The sequence below is a fragment of the Clinocottus analis genome, unplaced genomic scaffold (genome assembly GCF_023055335.1).
Source record: "Clinocottus analis isolate CAN_PGR_092001 unplaced genomic scaffold, fCliAna1.0.p SCAF_5, whole genome shotgun sequence".
Taxonomy (NCBI): Eukaryota; Metazoa; Chordata; class Actinopteri; order Perciformes; family Cottidae; genus Clinocottus; species Clinocottus analis.
This window is the reverse complement of record NW_027176207.1, coordinates 1577545-1596455: the sequence shown is the minus strand read 5'-3', so window position 1 is coordinate 1596455 and position 18911 is coordinate 1577545. Positions and strand designations below refer to the sequence as shown.

Sequence of the window (18911 nt, the reverse complement as noted above, 5' to 3'; positions counted from 1 at the left end):
CATGTGATGGTATACTGGCAACATTTGACTTATTGCTCAAAAGTATAAGACAGGCGAGTTTTATAAATATTGCTTTTGTTGCATCAAAGCTCACTGAATCATTTGAAGGGTAAGATGAAAGGCTTTCACAGTCACCTGATCACCTCCACTAACATGTCAGACCACCATCCAGACTCAAATCAATCAACTTCATTAATCAGTGCTACGGTGCATTGCAGCTGCTCTGGAGTCTTGATGCTCAGACATGATCAGTTGTTTTCTTCCTCCTTAAACATGTCAGCGCATCATTGCTTAATAAATGCTACATCATTGTTTTATTACAACACAAATCTGCATGCAATTATGTCAAAGGTTTGGGTTTCCTTTCCTGTGCACCTTTGCGTGAAGGACAGGAGGAACACTGTGTGAAGTAAATAAAACACTTTTCGAACATTCATCATGTGAACAAAATGCAAAAAGAAGACAATTGCTCATTGTAAAATAAAATAAAAATAATTGGAGAATACATCCGAGATTTTGAGTGATTTTCTTTATAATTGAGGTCGCTCGAAATTGTACTTTTGACTACATATGTTGAGCTTTTTTCCACCCTTGGTCATACTATATGTTCAACCAATTTAGCACGATAGCAGCCCATGAAATTATCATTATTTTTCATTTAAAAATATGAATATCGTGTCATTTTACATATTACATTCGGGCCAAATGATTTAACACGTTATTTCCATGATTCCCTTCCGCTAGTCCTACAAACTCTCGGGCGTCCAATGGGATCGCGCCGCCTGTCCCTTTAAACCCCTCGGCCGTCCTGCGCAGCGCGCAGCGCCGTCTGGAACGGTCCCCAGCTGCTGCGCATGCGCGGGAAGTTGCTGCCGCAGACAGCAGCAGCAGCAGTGATTCGGCAGCGCAGGGCAACGGGAGAAAATCGGTCCGTTTTAAACCATGGCGACGTACTAAACGATGCCTTCCGCAGAGGCGAACGGAGAGTAAGTAGTTGTATCTTGATAACACGGCCGCCGCGCGACACTGCGTGACATCCTCGTGCGCTGTGGCACGAACAACAGGAAGGCTCGAGGAGGCAACAATGGGACTGTGTATGTTTCAGACGGGCTAGGTTAGCTAGCCGGGAGCCCGGGCAGTCAGCTGGCACCTCACGGGCATCGTGCAGGTTCACGGCCACCGGACTGCTCCCCGGTTATATCAGTCTGTGTGTCCACCGGAAGCCCCTCGCGGCTCCGCTGTCTCTCGGGGGCCAAAGCGCGTTGCGTTCAGGCTCCAGAGGAGCCACACGAGAGCTGCTGTTAACTGAATGACAGTGGGGGCTCGCGGAGTGGAGCTGTCTCGCTCGTTGTTTTGTATGCATTGATAACAACCAGTGAGGGTTGAGCAGGGCTCAATTTGCTGCCTCATCATCATCATCATCATATGTTCACCTCTAACATGATGCAGATAGTGTTGTGCCATCCTCTGGAGAAGAAACGATAAGTTCCTTTTGCCTTCAGCTGCGGGATGGAGTTGGTAGTGTGGTTGTCTTGTGCTTTCTAAAAAGTGTGGCATTGCTGTGTCTAAGTTGCCCCCCCTCCTCCCCCTTTGGCACCCCGTGGTCTCATTAGCGACATGCATGTATATACCCTAATGTCGTCCTCCCTCGTGATCCAGATGTTGTGCGCGCTCCTTGCTCGCGGCGCGTCTGCAAATAGCGCATCTCGATACACCTCCGGGAGGGAGGAGGAGGAGGAGGAGGAGGGGAAAAAAAGGTGTTCCCACCTTGCAAAGGCAAGTGTTAAAGGTGATAACAAAAGGTTGACGTCACCGGGCTCGTCCTGATCCTGCCGCACAACCTCGACCACCGAAGAGGAGGAGGAAGAGGAGGAGGAAGAGGAGGAGGAGGAGGAGGAGGAGGAGGAGTGCAGGAGGAGTAGTTTCACAGAGCAGCTTCTTTTCTTTCCTTCTTTTTTGTGTGTTGCCGCTGCTGCCATAACGTCTAATGGTTCGTGTCTGGAAGGAAAAGGTCTATCTCTGATCAAATTCCCGGTAACCTCGGGGCACACTTAACTAATGGGATCCTATCGACGCGTCTCCCCCTCCGAGCCCGGGCTGCACACGGCGGAATGTTAATGTTGCCACAGCCTGTCCGTGTTGTGTTTGGCCGCTCCGGGTCCGGCCGTGTTTGTGTGCGCAGTCGCTCCGTAATGTCACGCAGCTTGACGGGGAGTGATTTAAAAAGCGGAAGAAAGCCCGCAGTGAACGCACCACTCTCCCGTCTAGGACCTATGGAAGTGACCGGGTTCACCCTGCACATGGTAAGAGGACGCCACTGCGCGATGGGAAGAGGGGAAAACCACTTTTAAGTCTGCATTTGCATGATGATTTTGAAGTTTAATGAATCTGACATTATGTATGAGGGGAAAAAAAGAGAAGAGAAATCCATTATCTTGCCCTTTACGTGTTTCGTTAATGACAGCGGGGAGGATGTGCTCAGTGTTATCCTGTGCTTACCCAAACAAGAGGCTGACATTACTTGCTCAAAAGTGCAGTTTTTGCATTGTAGCCCCCCCTCACACGTTTTCCAAAGAGCAGATAATTAAATTTCAGACCTTGTTGTCTGGGAGACTCAGGCCCCTAGACTCCCTGCAATTATCGTGTAGAAGGAACCTTTTTTTTGTGTGTGTTGTTGTTGCATCGGGGTGCTATGTTTCCCAGCCCAATGAAGATTAATTAGGTCTTAAAAACAAATGACTGCGAGGCCTCTCCCCATCCGTAGAAATGCAGGTCGCCTCTAATGACGGCGATGACGGATACCTGGAGGTCTCACGGCAGGGTGTGTGGGTACAGATCCACCAGCATGGAAGTGAAAGTTTGACTTGGACTTTTGTGTGTGTGTGTTCACGAACATGTATTGGCTTTTCATGTAAGGTGTGCGTCTGCTTTGTGTGTCGGCTCTTGCTTCATTACAGCAGCGGTCCAGCCTGAATGTCAGGCGGTGTAATTTGTTCATGTCACGCCGGTCAGCATTGTAGAAAATTACAGCGTTCCGCCAAATTGAAACAGCGCTTGAACGCGAGTGTTAATTATATTAATTATATCTCCGCGTGGCTTTTCAAAGTGTTCCTCCTCCTCTGGCCGAGGGGCTCGTGCTGACTCTCACAACCCGTCACCACAAACCCCCTCGGCCTCCTCTGAGGGCCGACTGACAGGAAAGCAAGTCCTTTAGTTTTTCTCCAGCCAAACCCCTGACACACACACACACACACACACACACACACACACACACATTGGGATGTATTGATTACATTAGAGGCAGAGGAGGGTGATCTCCTCAAAAAATACTTGCGTAGCATTTTGACCGCTACAGCTTCTGTAGACGAGGTTTACCTTTTGGAAACCGTGTGTGACAATCCTCCTGCTCCCATTTTAATACCCAGCATGCCCCATTCAGACAATCTTTTCGCATAAAATACGTAAGTCTTTTCATTTTTGAACCGAACGACACAGTTTCTTGACTGAAACTCCTTCCTAACAGGACAAGACTTTGTTTTATTGAGATTTTTGTTGCAGGTTCTGATTCTTTAGGTCCTAATCTTTCCATAAAGGTGTCTTATTGATGCTCCAGGAGGCTTTTTGGGGAATCTGGCTCATATCATGCTGGATGTTCATAGTTGGTTATAATCAAAATATCTTTTAAAATGGAGGTTTTCTTTTTGCAGATATACATTTTGCTGAACAAATACAAACAATAAACACAAATAGAGGAATTAATTTGGGGTTCCTACGACGACTCAAACAGGGAAAAAGAGGTCTGGAGACAAAATGCTTCCACAGTTTTCAACGAGTTAAACCACTTGCAGGGGAAAAATAAACACACACACACACACACACCCCTGCGTGTTTAAGTGTACTTGGGTGGATGCTTAATGGCAGAGGAGTGAGTAGACATCAGTGCACACACACTTGCAGTTCTAAACTCCCTCTGTAACTTTCGTCTTGTCAGCAAAATGAAAGCAGATACGTGTGTGAGTGATGATCGGTTCCACGGAGGAGTAATCAATCAGTTCGATTCCCAGATGTTCTCCACGTGGCAGCCGAACAATCTGATATCCCCGGCATCAGGCCGGTCTCCTTCCGGGCCGCGGCGGCACGAAGGGGATCGCATCAAAAACTCTGCTTCATTCCTTCAGAGACTTCAGAGCGAGACGATGAATAACGGATCACAAGGTACGAGAACCCGAGCAGATTCTCGTGTTCCAGCTGTTGTCGGGACTCGCGGGGAGCTCATTAAAAGCACATTGATTAGCGGCGGCCCCCCGTTTCTTGTGATTGTTGACTGAGGAGCGCTTCGGCTAACCGGCGGCGCCGTTTGACGCGGACGGTTTCATCTGCGCCGCGGCGAGCCGCTCGGCGGACGCTCGTCGTGGGTTTATCCGAAGCAGAAAGGCATTTGATGTTCCATTTCAGAGACGGCGCTTGAATTGTAAATGTGTAACGGTGCGCTTCTTCCCTTTTTCACTCTCCAGCGGGGGCCCTGTGTATGCTAACGCTCCTGCAGGTGTTCCCTGTGAATTTTATGTGCACGGCGGATTTTTATTCTCCTCAGATGAGCAGCATTTGTTGAATATCACCCATTTGCTAAATGAGGCTGACTCCCCCCTACCCCCTCCCCCCCCATCCACCACAACCAGGTAGCAATAATCTGCCAGCCGGCTCCACCTTCCGGTCCCCCGGCCGCCGGGCCAGCTGTCTGCCACCCACCTCCCGGAGAGGTCACCCGATGTCGCCCAGCCGAGTCCGCCTCCAGACGGAGGGCAGATGTTCGGTGCGGCCTTTTGTGTGCGCGCCAGGAGACTCGGTCGTTGCGGGTGAAGCGAGGGTCGCGCTGCGAGGACAGAACCGCGGCCACGCGGCGCATCCGGATCCGGTGTCGGGGCGACGCCGCGGGGGCAACGCCTGTGTGTGCGATTGAGAACGAGGGACCGATGGGGAAGAGGCTCCAGGCGGCGGGTCGGCCGCTATTTGCTTTACTTCACGTGGGATTGATTGATGGTGTGCCAAGTGACTGCAGGCGATCGACCTGATTCGAAGGAACACTCTATCTCTGTTTGTTGTGTTTTGTTTGTGTTCTTTTTTCTTTTTTTTTCCTCTCCCCCGCATGGATCTGCATGCTGGCCGGCTCCTGCTGGGTTAGTTTGTGTAATCAGCAAAAACCCAAGGCCTTTAAGCCAGGGAGTGCTGCAGCCTGACGGTACAAAGACCAAAGGGCCGCCTCAGATTGTTGTGTCTTCAGCTCGAGGGCAATCGGGAGGAAGAATCTAAGCCTCTCGGGGACGTTGAAGGCATGAACGGCGGTCGCGGCAGCAGGAGGAGGAACGGCGGCTCGGTCTGGAGACGGCGTCTGTCGGAGACGACGGGGATGTTTATCCGACTCCATCTCGCAGGAACCGGCAGAAGAGCGGAGCAGATACCGCTATCTGTTTATGGCGCGAGATAAGAACCGCCTCAATCGGATCACTGACCCTGCGCCGACACTCTCCGCCCTCGATACCGACCTCGTGTAACAAGAGGTTGCCGGGCGAGTCCCCGTATCACTCCAGGGTAATCCTAATACGCGCCATTAGCATGGCCCGCGGTTCATTGCCGCGGTTTTTCCAACGTCCGCGCCAACTGCTCATATCGGGGGCATCATTAGCCGCCGCCGGAGAGGCTCGGAGGCTGACCCGGCGTGCGGGGTCGGAGAGAAAAGCCACAACAAAGCGCCGGAGGAGCTGTAGGGAATATCAAGTGGAGGGAAGAGAGCGAGAGCGAGCTCAGGGTGTCATAGTTGGCGCAGACGTTAGATAAGGCTAAGCTACCAGAGGATTATAGAGGGAGGAGATGTAAAATGCTGTCGGCTAATTGGGCTTTATTTTTAATATTTCAGAGGGTTCATTATGAACTAAATTGGTGGAGGATTTCAGCTGCGGCTGCAGCCTCTTGAAGAGTCTTTTTGGAGCTTCACAACCTCGGTGATGGCAGAATCTTATATTTCTGTGTTAATGCCGTTGCATTGAACACAGGGTGCAGAACGCTCCTTTTGATTAACCCCATTTTAATCATGTTACACGGTCGCGGTTCATAATTCTTGGCTAATTGTGAGGCCCGGTTTGCCTCGCGGTCTCTCTTGCAACAAGCGCACAATGCGAGCCACGTAGTCGAGGTTATATAAAAACAAATGTTTTTTGCTCTCTGTAACCTTTTGGCGAGCCTCAACAACCTGAAGGGGGGGGTGGTATCACACAGTCGTGTTCTCCGGCAGAACGACGGCGCGCTGAGTGGATCTGAAGCCCCGACCGAGCGCCCGACGCTCGGAGGCTCGCTTTGTTAAGAGCTTTGCTGGGGAAGAGAGGCCGAGCCGGGCCGAGCCGGGCCGGTCAGCGCGCCGCACTTTGCCGTGACCCTTCCTCAGTTCATCGTCGGCTTCCTCGGGCCTCCGTGCGTGGGCGTGCTTTCTCTGTTCCGCGTGCGTGCGGGCGCTCTGGAGAGCGGCGCCGCGCTGCGAACGAGGCCCCTTTTGTAACCTCTTCACCCCTCCGGTCCTGTTTCGCGGCCATTGTCGGCCGCGCTGAATGGTATCTCCGTGCCTTGAAAAGTAACCAGATGACATTCTCCCCTGTTTGTTTCGAGAAAAAAAAAGGGCCCAGGGTTGTGTTGTGAAAAGCGGCTGAAAGGATCTGGCGAAGACTGTGACCTTCAGAGGCTAATCTCTCCGGCATGTCATTCAGAGCCCGTCTGAAGCCCGCGCGGACCTTTCTGCCTGATAGCGAAGCGCCGAGTCAAACGCGGACATTCCTGCTCCGGTCTCATCGGTTAGACGCCGGAAAGCAGTCGAGCTGGTTTGCTTTTTCTCTCCTCCAGCCTCCGCCGTTAAGGACGCAGAGGGTGTCGCGTCAGCGGCCGGACTGGAATCGTTATTCCAGACGCCGGCGCCGCCGTGGAGGCAGCGGGGATGAAATGCACTTAGAGAGCCGGTAAACATCGGTGAGGCCTTCGGACAGGCCCGTGTTGTTTACGCCTCCTCCTCCTCTTCCTCCTCCGGTGTGTTTGCTGTCTCGCGTTTCCTGGAATGTGCAGACATGCAGTTGTCGCTTAATCACAGGTCATAGTTCAACGACAGCAGCCATGTTATCCTGACTGTCTGTGTGCGTTGACATCATCTCAACAGGGTTGTTATTATGGAGATTGTCGGTCACACGATGGAGCATATCTTTTCTTTTTAGGTCTCAAAGTTTCTATCAACCTTTTGGAAACTCCTCCTGCTCCCATTTTAAGTCCCAGCATGCCCCATTCAGACAATCTTTTGGCTTAAAATACGTAATATTTTTCCATTTTTGACCCGAACGACACAGTTTTCCGACTGAAACTCCTTCCTAACAGACCAAGACGTTGTTTTATTGTGATTTTTGTTGAAGATTCTGATTCTTTAGGTCCTAATCTTTCCAAAAAGGTGTCTTATTGACGCTCCAGGAGGCTTTTTTGGGGAATCTGGCTCACATCATGCTGGATGTTCATAGTTACCATCAAAATAAGGGATTTTTTTTGCACATATACAAGAAATACATACATTAAACACAAGTATTTGAATTAATTTTAGGGTTCCTACGACGACTCAAACAGGGAAAAAGAGGTCTGGAGACAGTTTTTAACGGGTTAAAGCTCCAAACCACTTAGAGACGAACAGCCTTCACGGCACAACACGGTGCGGCTTCCCAGTTGTAAAGTTTTTTATCCAACAACGCTCCTCTCAGAACCCCTTAACCAGATGCTTTTAGTCCACGCGGACAAAAAGTCTTTAACCATTAATGTGTTCAAGGGGATTTGCCTTTCAGCGCGTCAGGATGCACTTTACCGTCTTTGTGCCTAAATGATCTCAGAGAGCGAGGAGGACGTTCCCTCCCTGCGCCCGTGAATAGCACTCCTGCTTCCTGTGTTCGCGCTGCGCCACCTGTATGGGGTTAAGATTGGGGTCAGACCTTTTGCTGGAGTCTGTTGTCTGAGAGGGGAGGGGCTTTTTACTCTTTTTCTTCCAGGAGCCGGTTGTGCCGGGGACTGACGTGAAAAGGGAAAAGCTGTCAGGTTTGAAGGGGGCCTCTTTTGTCGGACATCTTTCATTGATAAATGATTGGCAGATCTCCCCTCCCCCTACCTCCTCCATCCCTCTTTTGTGTTTGCCGCCACTGAGCACGACGGCAAATGATGAAATTGACCGTTCTGTGTGATACGCTTACAGCGAACGGGGTCGACAAAGGACTTGTATCCTGCTACAGCTCGACCGTCTTGCACCAGTCAGAAAATATCCCCTTGAAGTGGTGTCGCATCCGCAGAAAGGGATGGAGCCAAAGATGGAGACGGGGGCGGGACTTAAAAGTGCCCTCGGTGTGTAATGAGCAGCAGGTCAAGTTGCTGTGTGAAGGCTGAATTATACTCTTACAACTACAACTGTCTGTTCACGCAGTCGGATCCACGGACTCGTGTTGGTTTATAGTTCCTGTGTGTTTCATACTCCAGACCAGCAGGTGGCGCATCGACCGTTTAGAGTCGACCTGCACACCGACGTTCACGATATCTCCCTCCAGGAATTCACCTCCATCTTTGTGTCCTGATACTCCGTCAGGTTTTATAAATGCTCATATTTATATAAAACATTCTTCAACAGGATCCATTGTTCCTGTTTCTGCTGCAGCTTTTAAAAACAGAGGTATTATGCTATGAAACCGGAAATGCCAGACTCAGAAAGGACGTGGTTAGCGGACCAATCACAGCCTTGTGGGCTTGCGTTGCTTTGTTCAGAAATTTGGGCAAAATGGCCGATTTGACCACGCAAGGGCGGCCATGCGTGTCTTGCGTCTCTGCGTAAAACCTGAGTATAAATCAGCTTTGACACGGACGCATCGGTCCTGCTGCGTATCTCCGGTCTCGCGGCGAGGCTCGGCCCGGTAACTAATAAGCCGGCGCCCCTCCTCCCCCCCCCTCCTCCCACCAGGGGACCAGGTGCTGCTCGGCGTCCGGGGTCCGACCGTCATCGGGGATGAAAACTCCGAGACGTCGGCGACGTCTCTCTCCGCAGCTCCAGAAGCAAAGGAAGCGTTGGATGCTTCCTGGACTGCCGGCGGCGGCTCGTCGGGGCGAAAGACGCCGGCGCGTTTCGCCCACGACGCGTCGAGCGCCATTGTGTAGTTTAGCGCCGCGAGCGGCTCTGACAGATTGCCAAACCCCCCCGACGGGGCGATTTACCCAGCCGGCACCGCCGATGGCACCGACACCATCATTAGGCTTTGATCAGCTGCAGCCTGCAGGAGGACGGAGAGAGGGAGTCATATTCTTGATCTAATTACTAGCAGACATTTCAGGCGTCGTAATGTGTGATTTAACCTTTTGTCAGAGGCTATAAAGGGAAGCTGGGTTAATCTTCCCTGCAACCTCTTTTCCACGCAGGGGAGAGTGCCTTTAAATGTCTCTTTTTTCCCAGGAAGGAGCTGCTGGAAAACCTCCACGTCGCCAGTCCGCCGCTGTGTGCCAGCACGCGGCGGCTGACTTTCTACTTGAAATCTCTCAAGGCAACAGTTCTCTGACCTTTGAATGTTAGCAACAGCCGGCTGGCAGGACGCCTGCGCTTTATGCATTTGGAGAATTGCAAGTGGAACAAAATAAAAAATCTGTCCTTTCTGACTTCTGCACGCTTCCTCCAGATGGATTGTGTTGCGGCTCTTTCTCCCTCTGCAACATTGGGAGCGCGACCGACTGGACGAATAGATCGCGGGTGCAATTTCGAGGTTTTTTTGGGTTAATCAGTCAAACGCAGTTAAACAATTCTTTGGACACGAGGGGATTAGTCTCGCCCCGCGCTGAGCTCATCACGGCCCATTCTCCCCCAGCGCCGGCCGGGCTTTCAGGGCCAAGGGCCACGGCCTCGCCGGCTCCACGGAGAACCACTCGCACCCCTCCTCATGCCCCATTGCCCCTGAATGCACCACCGCGCCACGCTGCCTTTGTTCCAGAGCACAATTGGAATGATGGATTAGCAAATTAAATGCAGACCTTTTTCTATTCATGGCCACCTCTTTGCTCAAAGTCTCATTCGCTGGATCCATCGCACTTTTTAAAGCGGTTCAGCTTCACCGCTACGTCCTTAAATTCCTTCAGAAGAGTCTTTTTTTGCCCTTAAACGCGTTCCTAAAAATCCGTCTCGGCTGCAACTTCCCCGGCGTTAAAAGGCTCTCGCTATCTTGTTTTTACAGGATGACTTCCTGTCCATTTTCTTGCCCTTTCGTTCTGAGTGCTGATCACACTGATAGGAAGCGGCCCCGGCTATGATGATGATGAGGATGATGTGCTGGCGAGCTCGGTGCACAGCTGCCGGCGGGCCGAGCCGGCTGCAAGCGACCTGCGTCACGGTCGGCTCCGTGTTCCTGAGAGCAGAGCCGACCGCGTGCCCTCGCGTCATATATTTAAATATCTGTCTTTTTATCACTTTGCATGCTTTGTTTTCACTTCTGTGACTTTGTGGCTACTGTGAAGTATACTTGTATTTCATCTGCTTTTCTTTGTCGCTGGTTTCTTTTTAAACGCACAGCAGAGCTCGGTGTTTCTGCTATCTCTGAATCTCAACACACACACACACACACGCAGCTCATGTGATGTAACTGGAGCTGACGCCATTAGTCAGATAGAGCTGCTGTTGGTAAGCTATAAAAATAACTTTTTTTTTTTAATCATATTTGCTCAAACTGTCACTACATCCTGACAGCAGCGTGATGATGAATCGAGCTTCTGCCTCCACTCAAACGTGTCCAGAAACATATTTTAGTGAATCGTTTCCCTGTAAAATCAGCGTTTTGTTTGCTCCGGCCGGCGAGGTCACAAACTCTCGACGTTACAGGATGTCGTGAGAGTTCGAAGCAAATAAACTGCAGATTGAATTGAAGAGTTAACCAGCAACTATTTGAATAGTTTATTATTTGTTTGTCGTTTTTTGCTCAGAATAAAAATTTGCGTCGTACTGAGTATCTCTGGGTTTTGAACTGCTGGCGGTTAATGTTCAAGAGACCAAAATCAAGCATTGTTCTGTTAAGTTTTGGTCGGTCTTGCACTTATTTTAGCTTCTAGCAGCCGTGTATATCCAGCATCCATCTTCCTAAGGACTCTTCTTATCTTCTGCTCTTCCTCTCAGTGCAGTTCAGTAACCCAGGTTCCACTTTTTGTGTGTTTTTTCCCACTAAGCGGATAACTGGACCATGCTATCCCCCCCACACTGCAGTGTGATTGCTCTGCAGAGACCCCAATTAGCCGGACTAGCAGGCCTCCTGAAGGTCACCCTCAGGCTGTGAGCCGGCCGGTCAGCCGCTCTCAGAGACTCTCGGCTGGACGCCGGATCTCTCAACCACCACACTTCCCCTTCGCGGCAGTCTGCGTGTTCTCCATCTTGCGTCGCGCGGCGTTTGGCTAAAAAAAAAAAAAGTTGCCCGTGGGTCCTTTTTTTTGTTTTTGCGAAAGGTCAAGTGTTCTCGGCGGACCGGCGTCGTATGCTGCGACCATATCTGAGAGATCCATTTGTCATTAGCTCCAAAGTCCCCTACTTCATCAGCCCTTGTCCGGTGTCTGCTATCTCGGGCCTGATTGATGGCTCTGTCCTTATTGCGGGCGGAGTAAGGAGGGGGGGGTCGATGGCAAAAAAATTTGCTGCCGGGTGCATTAATGCTGTGCTCAATGGCAGAGACCCCTGAGCACGCCTCATCAGTCTTGAATCATCGGACGGCCGCGGGAGATCTGAGACGAGGGCGAGCGTGATGCGAGAGAGGCTGAGCGATGGGAGCAGGAGTTCTGTCATCCGGGCTGACGATCACTCATACCACTCCCTCCCTCCCTGGATGGAGACACACTGAGGCAACACAGCGAGCTGCGACGTCCCGAACATGCGGCACGTTAGGAATTGAACCGTCAGAAACGGTGGCGTGACGTCAGGCTTGTTTGCTCTGGGAGAGCGGCGGCGGCGGCGGCGGCGGCACACTGGCTGCCTGTGCGGGCTCGCAGCCGGACGGCCACATGTTCCCTCGCTGACACGCAGGTGAGATGTTTGAGCTGGAGATGGAAGGAGAGACCACAAGAGTCCAGTGTGTCACAAAGAGGCGAGAGCAGCCCGTCTCACACAGCCCCGTCTGCAGGCAGAAAGACCTCTTTCATTCCCCGGCTGGTCCGTAGGTGCGAGAGAGGGCGACTGGTTCGGTCTCGCTGGAGGCCGGACTGAATGTCAGAGCTGCCACGGCGGCGGCTGACCTTCCCACCCCTCACACAGACACAGGATGCACACAGACGGGCTTTTATCTGTCGTGCACACGGCGGGGAATCGGGATCGGCGTGAAGCCATTCTGCTTTTGGCTGCAGCGGTGTGTTCCCACCAGGTTTGTGCATCCAGGTCTCCGTCCTCCTCTTCTCTGTGGAGAAAAAAGATCTGCAGTAATTACAATTTAAACTGCGCATACCGTGAGAGACGGTTAAAATACCCTTGTATTTACGACGGCATCATTATCGTGTATTGCATTACGAAACTCTTACAATTGATGGTAATTTTGCAGATGCAGACAGCGCTCGCACTTTTTATGATGTGACAAGTTACCACTTAACAAGTTAATGTGTTTAAACGCCTCGGCAATAAATTAAAAGACTAATGGTAAACAAGATGAGGCTTTTAATGCGGAATAATAAAAGGTTGAATAGTTTGAGTGAGTCCTCCTGCAGAGCTGGCATGAGTCTAAACGGGGGGTTTCTGTGTGTGTGTGTGTGTGTGTGTGTGTGTGTGTGTGTGTGTGTGTGTGTGTGTGTGTGTGTGTGTGTGTGTGCAGCTCATATGGGAGAAAGGCCAGTTAGCATAATGGCAAAGTGGATAAATCTCTCACAGCGGGCCTGTGCAACACTGGGAGCCGTTTCTGTGCGTTAAGCCCTTTTAGGATGATTTGTGAGCGTCGGCCCTCGCACGGCGATGCCGAGCCGCTCTGACCCCGCTCTTAAATCAGCCGAGCGGCGCTCGCAAACAGGCCGAGGCCGGTTGATGCCGGGTCAATACCGCGAGTCCGGGTGGGACAAACACACACGGGCTTAACTTTTTCTCTCCGTTAAACACAACCTGCGCGTCAATAAGGAGACATTGAAAGACTGGAGGAGGTCATTATTCCTGCTGGGGAAAATCACTGGTGTATGGAGCTTCGCCTGTGTAATTTCCTGTGCATGCACAATATATATTTATATATGTGTGTGTGTGTGTGTGTGTGAGAGAGCGAGATGGAGGAACAGCTGCATTGATTTGGTTTTTGTTTGCCGAGTACTCGGAGCAGAAATGTAAGCCGTGGGAACACCTGGAGAGAGGGGAAAATGGGAGAAGAGGAGGTGGTGTCAGCTCTGCTGCTGGCTCAGTGCCAAGCGTGCACGCACACACATGTGCACACACACACACACACGTGCACACCTCTGATGTGTGAGGGCGGCCTGGGATCCCAATCAGCAGCACTTAACAAAGCTTTCCTCTTTCTCCCTTTAATCGCAGGCTCAATTTGTCACTGGGGTGTCCAATTTCTGATAAGCGCTTTGACTGAGAGAGGCGAGGTGGGTGTTGGGAGGAACACAAAATGGATGCACCTGCTAACAAATGAAATCAAACCACTCCATCTTCATTTCCCCTATTCCCCCCCCCCCCCTGCCAGCTGGAACAATGCCGCCTGCGCTTCAGCTCTCGCCTCGTTGAGTTATTTCTCGCTAACCAGAGAAACCAACTGGCCGGCCGGCGGCTCGGACGTCGGCTTTCAAACCTCCGACGTGCCACCGGCCTCGTTTCTGTGTCCCACCTGACTGGAATTAAAAGCTTGGATATAAGCAAATCATTTCCGAAGTGATTGGACGGCCTGTCTGCGGGTTCCCGATGCCTTTTCCTCAAAAACGAGTCCAACACCGGCGTGCTAGTGGAAGTTGTGGGACTGCGAACAAGCGACATGTCGGTAGTTTGTGTTTAACTCGTTGAAAACTGTGGAACCAACGTTGTCTCCAGACCTCTTTTCCCCTGTTTGAGTCGTCGTAGGAACCCCAAATTCACTCCAATACTTGTGTTTATTGTATGTATTTGTTCAGCAAAGTCTTGGGAAAAAAATGTATATCTGCAAAAAAAAAAATCACTTTTAAAAGATATTTTGATGGTAACTATAAACATCCAGCATGATATGAGCCAGATTCCCTAGAAAAGCCTCCTGGAGCGTCAATAAGACACCTTTATGGAAAGATTAGGACCTAAAGAATCAGAATCTGTAATAAAAATCCCAATAAAACAAAGTCTTGTCCTGTTAGGAAGAAGTTTCAGTCAAGAAACTGTGTCGTTCAGTTCAAAAAAAGTTAAAACATTGTCTAAATGGGGCATGCTGGGTATTAAAATGGGCGCGGGAGGATTTTCCCGCACGGTTTCCAAAAGCTTAAGTATCTTGAGGCGTTTTCTTCCATTGTTTTGTGTCGCTGGGATGTTTCTTAGTTGGATACTGTAATAAAAATCCCCGCAGCTTTAACGTAAAAGGCATAATTTCCTTTTTGCCTAAAATAAATATATTTTTGTTCAGCCAGAGTTCTTCGTTGTCGGCAGAACTATAAGACTCTACCGGCTCGTACCGGATGCGTCCGTCGCTGTGCATCGACAATCTGCAGCAGATCGGTTCAACACTGTGTTGGTTCAGCTCTCTTCATCCTCTTCCACAGTTTAGTGATTTATACAGCCGAGCAACTTGAAACACCAGCCGCCTGAAGTCTGACGCTTCCTATCGCACGCGCTCATCGCACTGAATCTCGTATCTGTACGTCTGTTGTTTTTACACGCCGTCCCGGTCCAAACCCCTGCAGTCTGGCATCTGACACGGCAGCATGTGACTCAGCACATTGTTGTCTGGCGTGATGTGAGATGTGTGGAGATAACGCGGATGCAGGAGATGCAACGCAGCGGCGGCGCTCTCCTACGTATGAGCCGTGTGTCTGGAGCTGTGTGATCCGGCGGTTACCGGCGGGCTGAAGGTTCTCCAGAGGATAAAAGCGTCTCTTCCTTTAGTGTTGACTCGCCTTCCTGCGCCTCTCGGGGCTTCTGCTGCGCGGTCGTTGCGGCTCGAGGGACGTCGGCGTCGGGGCGTCGGGTCCGTCTGTCGGCCCGCCTCCGGAGAAAAACCTCAGCGGCCGTCGCCAAGAAAACGTCGCGCGGACGCTGGTGAGCTTTTGTCGATCTCTCGCCTTCTCATCCGGCGCCGCGAGCAGGTGAAAGTCTTCTCTCATCCGGGGAGATTATTCCACACCTGACGCCGGCCTTTAGTCCAGATGAAGCCTCGCTACGCTGACATCTACTCGTCAAAGTGTTGAAACGTCAACAGTACAGAACAGGCCTCTGCACAGCGTCATGCACGCTCCTAAAGAGATCTGGGTGACTTGATCATGAAGTATGAGATGGATTAAGAGTGTGAGGAGATCTAATCTGATCTCAGGAGCTGCTTCATAAGATATTTGCGTTCCTTTTTATTGTACTACGCCCTCTGGTAGTAGGTTGAAGACATGTCCTGTGTGAGAGGAGGCCCAGCTTCTGGATGGACGTGCAGCAGATGAATAAATAACTCGGCTGGCACGTCTCGCTTTGGCTCTGCTTTGGCATGCCGCCCGCGCTGCATTTTCTATCAGGTGTAAACACGTCTGTCAAACGGCCCAGCGGGTGGAGGGGGGCGGTGCCAGCGCGCCCGGTCTGCCCGCCTGACCTCGGCCATGCGGGCACGACTCTGACGGAGCGCACTTCAGCGCTAGCTTCTGCGTCTGGATCGCTCTTCTGCGCGGCGAGTTCCCCTCCAGGGGCGATAGTGGCGCCCGGGACTCGTCCACCATCACTGCCACTCATCCGAGTGGAGGAGGAGGAGGAGGAGGAGGAGGAGGAGGAGGAGGAGGAGGAGGAGGAGGAGGAGGAGGGATGAACGAGGTCACTGTGACGAGAGGAAGACCTCTCGGCTCGGGAGCTCGTTTCCTTTTTCTTGGTCGGCGTTGTGGTCGTGAAACCGGCTCCTCGCATGCAAAAAGGATGCAGCCGCTCCAGCAATGGACTCTCATCATTCCAGAGGGTTTCTCTCTCTCTCTCTCTCTCTCTCTCTCTCTCTCTCTCTCTCTCTCTCTCTCTCTCTCTCTCTCTCTCTCTCTCTCTCCGCTGCACATCCACCAGCTCACCTCAGGGAACTGTCACTTTTTCATCAGTCAGTTATTGAGCATTCACACAGCCTCCCAGTTGTTGTGCAACACTCTCCCCCCTTCCTCTTCCTCTCTTCCTCTCTCTCTCTCTCCCCTCCTCTCCCTCTTCCAATCCCTAAAGAAGAGGAGCTTCAAGTAGCTGTCTCCTCTCTCCTCCTCACCACTGCAGCAGTTTCCTTGTTTGACAGTTTCATGCCTGACACCCCGTGTCTGGCAACTTGGAAACCACTATTTCACAGACTCTCAATTTGAGTGGAGTTGGGGTTTGGTTGTCCTCTCTCTCTCTCTCTCTCTCTCTCTCTCTCTCTCTCTCTCTCTCTCTCTCTCTCTCTCTCTCTCTCTCTCTCTCTCTCTCTCTCTCTCTCATCAGCATCCCTTGTGCGAGGCCGTGCATCCTGACGTGGCCGTCCGCCGGCAACAGAAACCTCTTCCTCTCTGTGCCGGTTTGTGTGTTTGTGAACCTGACGAGCTAATGAAGGCCGTCCTCGTGCGCCGTTTTCTTCCCGACGTGCTCGAAAAAAAGCCGAAAGCTTCTTTTGACATGACGCTCCGGCTCGGTGTTCAAGGGCAGAAAGCTATTCTCTGTTTCCTGCTCCTTCTCCTTTCTTCACCTCCTATTCAGAGACTCGGCTCGCAAAGAAAAGTAATTTCACTCTCTCCGTCCCTGAGAGGATCGGCGCAGTGAAGTTGCATTGAATTTTTCTACTGCAACATTTTTTTTTCTTGGCTCTATTTCAGACCCATAACCTGGGGGTAAACATGCAATTAGAATAACAGCAGCCGGCTTTCTCCTCCTCTCCTCTCCTCCTCTCCTTTCCTCCTCTCCTCGTCTCCTCCAGCCGCTAGCGCGAGTACAACACGGTGACTCGGCTCTCCTAATTGCTTCCTCTTTTAATTGGTATAGAAAATCCTTTTTAATATTCAAACAGTAACTGAATGTACTTTCTCACCTTTTCCCACCGTTTATAATCTTTTTTTTTCTTCCTTTTTATTGTTTTTCTCCTCGTGTGTCCTTTTTTAATGAGCTTATTTTTGGAGACATTCTCACTTTTTCCACCCCCCAAATTTTAATAGATGACTTCCTCCGTAATCAGTCTGCAGCGATTCCCCAAATTTCAAACGAATGATGATGAAGATATTGATCAAAAGAATCGACATGAACGCAGTCGGCTGCTCTAATTTCCTAAATGGGCTTCCGTCTGTCTTCTTCCTCCTTCTCCTCCTCTTTTCCTTTTACTTTCTGATGGCTTTCTTCTCCTCTTTCCTCACCGAGCAATGAAAAAAGGAAATATATAGGTCATCTTTTATGGGAGCGATTTGACACGCGACACAAGCCGAGCGCATCGCTCGCTCACGTCCTGCTTTTGTCTGCTCTCCTTTTATGCGTCTGCAGTGAAAGCCACGCGGTTATTCGCTCACTTTTATTACGCTTCTATAAGTAGCTGGTGTCGACTTGTCGAGTCACGCCCCACACACACACACACACACACACACACACACGCACACGCTAATACTCTGTCTGCACGGGGCTGATAGTGTGAGACGCCTGGCTAAACGCCACCGAGCCGCTCCGCTCGGCCTGCCAAAGCCGGCTCGGCTCGGCCTCCACGGACGCGGCCCTGTTTCCACTCGGGACGGGCGGGGCGGCGTCTCCGCATCGCAAAGGCCGTTAAGCCGTGGGGGTCGGCATCCAGACCTCCTCCCTCCCCGTCCTGCACGGTCTTCAGAGGGGCGTCGGGACCGTCCCCGCCCCCCCGTCTGGACTTCACAAATCGTCCCATGTGCCGGGTGAAGCCTCCGTCGGGGCCAAGGGGCCTTTTTTTTTCCTGGAAAGTGTCAGTGTTTGGGGCGAGTCGGTGGACGTCGGGCTTCATCTCCGCCCCCCCGCTCTCCCGACTGTCAGCCGGGGCATTACCATCGGCTGACCTTTGCCGCTGCGCTCCCCATCGCACAGCTTTCTGACATTCAGGGCCGCGGTGGGGGAGGCAGGAAGGAGGCGGGCGGACGGCCTGTTGGCTGCTTTTTGTTGTTGTTGTTGTTGCCCGTAGAGTTGATGTGTGTGTGTTCTTATGACAAATGCACTGACAGCTTATGCTGCTGTGTGTGTGTGTGTGTGTGATTTCAGTCTCTTGCCACCGTTTGATATGTCGTTGCTCTCCAGCAGAAACCCGCTCGTGTCAAAGACTTCGCTGTCGTCGTCGTGTGACATCTCGGCGTCCTGGTGAATGAGAGAGCGCTGGAGATCCAGCCGGCTGACATGGAGGAGCTGTACGAGCCTAAAACAAATCCTCCCCGGGCCGACGGGGGGAAAGAATAACACATCAGGCCAATTAGAGTTAATGCCCGGTGACGCGCTGAACGGCGCGCAGGCGGCGCTGCCATATGGCGTCCGGGCCTGTAGATCACAGCTGACGCAGCATCGCCCCCCAAAATCACTCAGATCTGCCTCAACGCCGCCTCCCCTCGCCCTCCCACCTCTTCTCTCTTACCCTTTTCTCCCTTCCTGCCGCCCGGCAGCACCCCGAGGTGCAGCGCTCAGGTATCTGTGTAGAACTGGCAGCTTCATTAAGCCGTTTTTTCTCCCCTCCTCCTCCTCTCTGCTCTCGCTGGGAGGATTTAAATGAGCTGTCACGCTGACCTTTTTG

General features: G+C 51.5%; 1 protein-coding gene across 1 annotated transcript in view; it reads left to right on the top strand.

The window, feature by feature from the left end:
• Nucleotides 1-877: 877 nt before the first annotated feature.
• Nucleotides 878-18911, top strand: part of fam222ba (family with sequence similarity 222 member Ba) — a 28593-nt gene continuing 10559 nt past the window's right edge. The window contains exon 1 of the mRNA XM_068600529.1: nt 878-986. The gene's annotated coding sequence lies outside the window, so the exon portion shown is untranslated. The remainder of the gene's footprint in view (nt 987-18911) is intronic.